Here is a 7,020-nt window from a genome sequence, read left to right as displayed (position 1 = left end):
GAAAGATCACTCATTCCAACGTTCGGTCGTATTTACTGAGCGCTTCCTGGGTGCAGAGCACTGTGCTCAGCGCTCGGGAACTACAATTCAGCAATAAATAATAACGTTGGTATTTGTTAAGCGCGTACTCTGTGCCGAGCACCGTTCTAAGCGCTGGGGTAGATACAGAGTCATCAGGTGGTGCCACGTGGGGCTGTCTTAATCCCCATTTTACAGATGAGGGAATTGAGGCCCAGAGAAGTGAATCGACTTGCCCAAGGTCACACAGCAGACAAGTGGCGGAGCAGGGATTAGAACCCACGACCTCTGACTCCCAAGCCGGGGCTCTTTCCACTAAGCCACGCTGCTTCTCAAATAATTAAAAACTGGAGATGCCGGGGATCGAACCCGGGGCCTCATACATGCAAAGCATGCACTTTATCACTGAACTACATCCCCCAACACAAAGACGGACAATCCCTGCCCAAACCAGGCCTACAGTCTAGAAGGGCAACAAAAAAAGGAAACGGGCATCAGTATAAATACGTAGAATTATAGGTGTGTACATAGTACACAAGTAAATAATAATGATGGAATTCGTTAAGCGCTTACCATGTGCCAGGCACCGTATGAAGCGCTGGGGTGGATAAAAGCAAATCGAGTTGGACACGGTTCCCGGCCCACGTGAGGCTCACAGTCTCAAACCCCATTTAACAGATGAGGTCACTGAGACACTAATATTTATCTAAAGCTAGAGATACCTAAAGATAGTAATAATTTCATTCAGTCGTGTTTATTAGGCGCTTCCTGTGTGCAGAGCACTGTACCAAGCACTTGGGAAAGTACGATACAACAATAAAGAGTGACAATCCTGGCCCATAAAGAGCTCACGGTCTAGAGGCGTGGGAGGGAGACATCAATGCCAATAAACAGATATCAATGCAAACAAATAAAATGACAGATATATACACAAGTGCTGTATAATAACTGGAATCTGTTAAGTGCTTACCATGTGCCGAGCACTGTTCTAAGCACTGCGGTGGTTACAAGCAAATCGGGTTGGACCCAGTCCCTGTTCCACACCTGGCTCACATTCTTCATCTTTATTTTACAGATGAGGGGACTGAGGCCCAGAGAGGTAAAGTGATTTGCGCAAGGGCACACAGCTGACCGGTGGCAGAGCCGGGGTTAGAACCCTTCTGATTCCCAGGCCCGCGCTCTATCCACCAGGCCACGCTGCTTCTCAGCGATGGATGGGAAAGAGGATGATGGACTCAGTCTGCCCCTGGGGTAGTTTTAATCTACAGGATGTTCAGAAGGCTTGCAGTTCCTGTCGCGGAAGCAGCGTGGTCAAGCGCTGGACAATAATCCCGACTGGATGACTGCATCAGTCTCCTCTCTGATCTCCCATCCTCCTGTCTCACCCCGCTTCGGCCTATACTTCATTCCGCTGCCCGGATCATCTTCCTACAGAAACGCTCTGGGTAGGTCACTCCCTTCCTCAAAAACCTCCCGTGGTTGCTTATCACCTTCCTCCTCATGAAGCAAAAACTCCTCACTTTTGGCTTCAGAGCTCTCCATCCCCTTCCTCACCTCCCTTCTCTCTTTCTCCAGCTCACCCCGTACTCTCCGCTCGTCTGCCACCGCTCACCTCCTCACTGGGCCTCCTTCTCTCCCGTCCCTCCGTCGACCCCTGGCCCACATCCTCCCGCTCTCCTGGAATGCCCTCCTTCCTCACTTCTGCCAAACTAACTCCCTTCCCTTCTTCAAGGCCCTATGGAGAGCTCACCTCCTCCGGGAAGCCTTCCCATACTGAACCCTCCCTTTCCCTCCTCCCCTCCCCATTTCCCCTTCTCCCACCCTCTGCTCTTCCCCTCCCCATTTCCCCTTCTCCCACCCTCTGCTCTTCCCCCTTCCCCTCCCCACAGCACTTGTGCCTATTTGTATATATTATTTATCACTCTATTTTATTAATGATGTGTATATATTTACGATTCTATTTATCTTGATGATATTGATGCCGGGTGCGGCACCGGGGTTGGGCATCGGGGCCGGGGCATCGACGTGGCCATCGAGACCCTGAACAAGTGAGGGGTAAAGATGGAGGTGGGGCAGGAGCGGGGCCTGGATTTGGCAGGGGGTAGAAGAGAGGGGGCAGATTCTGGGTATGGAAGGAGGGGAGAAGGGTGGAGCCTGGCTTGGAGGGGAAGAGAAGCGGGGAGGTGGACCCTGGGCATGGAGGGAGGAGAGAAGGAAGGGACAGTGTGGCTTAGTGGCAAGAACACCGGCTTGGAAGTCAGTTGGAAGTTCATTCATTCATTCAATAGTATTTATTGAGCGCTTACTATGCGCAGAGCCCTGTACTAAGCGCTTGGAATGTACAATTCGGCAACAGATAGAGACCATCCCTGCCCAATGATGGGCTTACAGTCTAATCGGGGGAGACGGACGGACAAAAACAAGACAACATCATCACGATTGATAGAATCAAGGGGATGGACACCTCATTAACGAAATAAAGTCATAAAAATCTATACAGATGAGCACAGTGCTGAGGGAAAGGGAGAGGGGGAGGAGCAGGGGGAAAGGGGGCTTAGCTGAGGGGAGGTGAAGGGGAGAAGGGGGAGGGAGCGGAGGGTGGAGGGGGAGCAGAGGGAAAAGGAGAAGCTCAGTGTGGGAAGGCTTCTTGGAGGAAGTGAGCTCTCGGTAAGGCTTTGAAGAGGGGAAGAGAGTGAGTTTGGCGGAGGTGAGGAGGGAGGGCGTTCCGGGACGGCGGGAGGACGCGGGCCGGGGGTCGACGACGGGACGGGCGAGAACGGGGGACGGCGAGGAGGTGGGCGGCAGAGGAGCGGAGCGTGCGGGGTGGGCGGTAGAAAGAGAGAAGGGAGGAGAGGTAGGAAGGGGCGAGGTGATGGAGAGCCTTGAAGCCTAGAGTGAGGAGTTTTTGCTTCGCGCGGAGGTCGACAGGCAACCACTGGAGGTTTTTAAGAAGGGGAGTGACGGGCCCAGAGCCTTTCTGCAGGAAGATGAGCCGGGCAGCGGAATGAAGAATAGACCGGAGCGGGAGGGAGGGAGGTCAGAGAGAAGGCTGACACGATAATCCAGCCGGGATCCGATGAGAGCTTGTACCGGTAAGATAGCCGTTTGGGTGGAGAGGAAAGGGCGGATCTTGGCGACATCGTAAAGGTGAGACCGGCAGGATTTGGCGACGGATTGGATGTGGGGGGGTGAATGAGAGAGCGGAGTCAAGGACGACACCGAGGTTGCGGGCTTGAGAGACGGGAAGGACGGTGGTGCCGTCCACAGGGCCGGGGAAGTCGGGGAGAGGTCGGGGTTTGGGAGGGAAGATAAGGAGCTCGGTCTCGGACATGTTGAGTTTGAGGTGGCGGGCAGACGTCCAGCTGGAGACGTCCCGGAGGCAAGAGGAGTTACGAGCCTGAAGGGAGGGGGAGAGGACAGGGGCAGAGATGTAGATTTGGGTGTCATCTGCGTAGAGGTGATAGTTGAAGCCGTGGGAGCGAGTGAGTTCACCGAGAGAGTGAGTGTAGATGGAGGACAGAGGAGGGCCAAGAAATGACCCTCGAAGAACCCCTACAGTTAGAGGATGGGAAGGGGAGGAGGAGCCCGCCAAGGAGACCCAGAATGACCGGACAGAGAGATAAGTGGAGAACCGGGAGAGGACGGTGTCCGTGAAGCCAAGGTGAGATAAGGTGTGGAGGAGAAGGGGATGGTCGACAGTGTCCAAGGCAGCTGAGAGGTCGAGGAGGATTAGGATAGAGTAGGAGCCATTGGATTTCTAATCCCGGCTCCGCCACTTGACTGCTGTGGGACCTTGGGCAAGTGGCTTCACTTCTCCGTGCCTCAGTTCCCTCATCTGTAAAATGGGGATGAAGACTGCGAGCCCCAAGTGGGAATTTGTTAACGGTATTTGTTAAAATCCCGGCTACGGGTCTCTGCCGCCGCTTGTAGTTCCTAATGCGGACACCGGGTGTCGCTCTCTGCAAGCTCAAGGCCCCCCCCCCCGCCCCCGTAATAATAATTAATAATAGTAATCATAATAATAATGGCATTTGTTAAGCCATCTGTTGCAGGACCGGGGGTGGTGGATCTGCAACGTGAGGTGGCTGCAGGTGGGCAGACACAACACCATAATAATAATGATGATAGTACTTAATAATAATAATAATGTTGGTATTTGTTAAGCTGTTGGTATTTGTTAAGTTGTTTGTCGGTATTTGTTACTATTTCCAGAGCACTGTTCTAAACGCTGGGGGAGATACAGGGTAATCGGATTGTCCCACGTGAGGCTCGCAGTGCCCGGGGGAGAAGGGGGCTGGCAGGGCCCGGGGGAGAAGGGGCTGGCAGTGCCCAGGGAGAGGGGGCTGGCAGTGCCCGGGGAGAGGAGGGGCAGAGAGGCGTCCGGGCCGGGCGGGCCCAGGGCGGGCAGGGCGGAGTCCTTGCTCCCTTTGTTGCGGGCAGGAAGCGGGGGGCGGAGGGCCGGAGGGCCGGAGGGCCGGAGGGCCGGAGGGGCGGCCCCAGGTCAAGCTGCAGCCGGCGGGAGGAAGGAACCGCGGAGACCCGGACCCCCGAGCCCTGCCTCCCGGCCCCGAGGGCGGGCGGAGCGCGCTTCCTCCGGGCCCGGGCACACGGGGTGGGGCTGGGGGAGCCTCCCCGGGGGCACGGGGGGCTCTCCCCGCCTCCCCCGCTCTCCCCGCACCTCCCTCCCTCCATCTCTCTCTCAATCTCTTCTTTCACGGTATCTGTCGGGCGCTTACTACGTGCCTGGCACTGTTCTAAGCTCCCCGCGGGACAGGGTGGTCCCCCTCTCTCTGCCGCTTTCCCCACACCTTCATCCCTCCCTCTCTCGATCTCTCTCTTCTTTTATAGTATCTGTAAGGCGCTTACTACGTGCCTGGCACTGTTCTAAGCTCCCCGGGGGACAGAGGGCTCTCCCCGCCTCTCCCGCTTTCCCCACATCTCCTTCCCTCCCTCTCCCGATCTCTCTCCTTTTTTACGGTATCTGTTAGGCGCTCACGATGGGCCCGGCACCGTATTCGGCGCCGGGGTGGAGACAAGTTAATCGCGTCGGTCACGGTCCCGGTCCCCCGTGGGACTCGCAGATTCAATCCCCATTTGACAGAGGAGGAAACTGAGGCCCAGAGAAGCGAAGGGATTCGAACCCACGTCCTTCGCACGCGTGGCTCAGGGGCCGGAGCCCGGCCTTGGGAGTCAGAGGTCGGGGGTTCTCATCCTGGCTCCGCCACTGATCAGCTGTGTGATTCTGAGCAAGTGACTTCACTTCTCTGAGCCTCAGTTCCCTTATCTGGAAAATGGGGATGAAGGCAGTGGCCAACCCCGCCGTGGGACAACCCGATGACCTTACATCGAACCCAGAGCTTAGGACGGAGTTTGGCACATAGTAAGCGCTTAAAAAACCACATTGTTACTATTATTTTATTAAGCGCTTAACAATCTGTTCATTCGATTTGTCCATTCCAAGCGCTCAGTACAGTGCTCTGCACATAGTAAGCGCTCAATAAATACTATTGAAATACTATTGAATGAAAAATCATTATTATTATAGTAAGCGCTTAACAAATATTATTGTTATAATAAGCGCTTAACAAATACCCTTATCATTATAGTAAACCCTTAACATGAGAAGCAGCGTGGCTCAGTGGAAAGAGCCCGGGCTTGGGACTCAAAATCATGGGTTCGAATCCCTGCTCTGTCACTCGTCAGCTTTGTGACTGTGGGCAAGTCACTTCACTTCTCCGTGCCTCAGTTCCCTCATCTGTAAAATGGGGATTTAACTGTGAGCCTCACGTGGGACCACCTGATGACCTTGTATCTCCCCCAGCGCTCAGAACGGCGCTCTGCACATAGTAAGCGCTTAATACCGACGTTATTATTATTACCAAATACCCTTATTATTATAGTAAGCGCTTAACAAATGTCAATATCATGATAGTAAGCGTTTAACAAATGCCAATATCATGATAGTAAGCGCTTAACAAATGCCAATATCATGATTATAGTAAGCGCTTAACAAACGCCAATACAATTATAGTAAACGCTGAACAAATGCCAATATTATTATTATAGTAAGCGCTGAACAAATGCCAATATTATTACAGTGAGCGCTGAACAAATACCGTAATGGTTATTATTAGTGTAGTAGGGGCTTAAAAATACCATTATTAGGATGCTTGTTGTAGTAAGCGCCTAACAGATAGCACTCCAGTGATCATTATTATGTGCCGACTGTGTGCCAGGCCGTGTTCTCGGGGCCGGTGGCCCCGGCCCGGTGTCCCGCCCCCCGGGGGGGGTGGGGGGAGAGGAAGGGGGCGTGGGGAGCCGGTCCTGGGCGGGGGGTGGGGGGCGAAGAGGGCGGGAGGAGCCGGGTGTCTCCGGCGGGGCACCGGGCACCGGTGCCATCCCGGCTCCCCTCGTCGGGCAGGAAGACCCCAGGCCGCTCCGGAGACCCTGCCAGGCTCCTGCCCGCTGCCCACCGGGACCAACCCGCGGTGAGTGCCCCCCCCCCCACCTCCCCCCAAACCCGGGGACCCCCTTCCCGGGGACCCCCTTCCCTCCCCAGAGGTGCCCAGGGGGACCCCCATCACTCACTCAATAAAAGCTCTTTCGTCAGCGCTTACTCTGTGCAGAGCACCATCCTAAGCGCTCGGGAGAGTAGAATGGGATAACATGATGATGATGATGATGATGATGGATCGCATTTTTTGAGCGCCTACCGTGTGCAGAGCACGGTGCTAAGCGCTGGGGAGAGAAGACCGGAGTAACTTCTTATTGCTATTGTTATTATTATGAAGGGTATTTTTTGAGCGCCTACCGTGTGCAGAGCACGGTGCTAAGCGCTGGGGAGAGAAGACCGGAGTAACTTCTTATTGCTATTGTTATTATTATGAAGGGTATTTTTTGAGCGCCTACCGTGTGCAGAGCACGGTGCTAAGCGCTGGGGAGAGAAGACCGGAGTAACTTCTTGGCTTTGGAGTCAGGGCTCATGAGTTCGAATCCCAGCTC

At 54.5% G+C, this 7,020-nt stretch overlaps 1 non-coding gene across 1 annotated transcript; it reads right to left on the bottom strand.

Moving 5' to 3' along the window:
• Window positions 1-366: 366 nt before the first annotated feature.
• On the bottom strand, window positions 367-438 carry TRNAA-UGC. The gene has a single exon. It is a non-coding gene; the product is annotated as a tRNA-Ala (tRNA).
• Window positions 439-7,020: the final 6,582 nt, after the last annotated feature.

The sequence above is a fragment of the Ornithorhynchus anatinus genome, chromosome 13, assembly GCF_004115215.2.
Source record: "Ornithorhynchus anatinus isolate Pmale09 chromosome 13, mOrnAna1.pri.v4, whole genome shotgun sequence".
NCBI classification, from domain to species: Eukaryota; Metazoa; Chordata; class Mammalia; order Monotremata; family Ornithorhynchidae; genus Ornithorhynchus; species Ornithorhynchus anatinus.
This window is presented reverse-complemented; position numbering and strand designations above follow the sequence as displayed.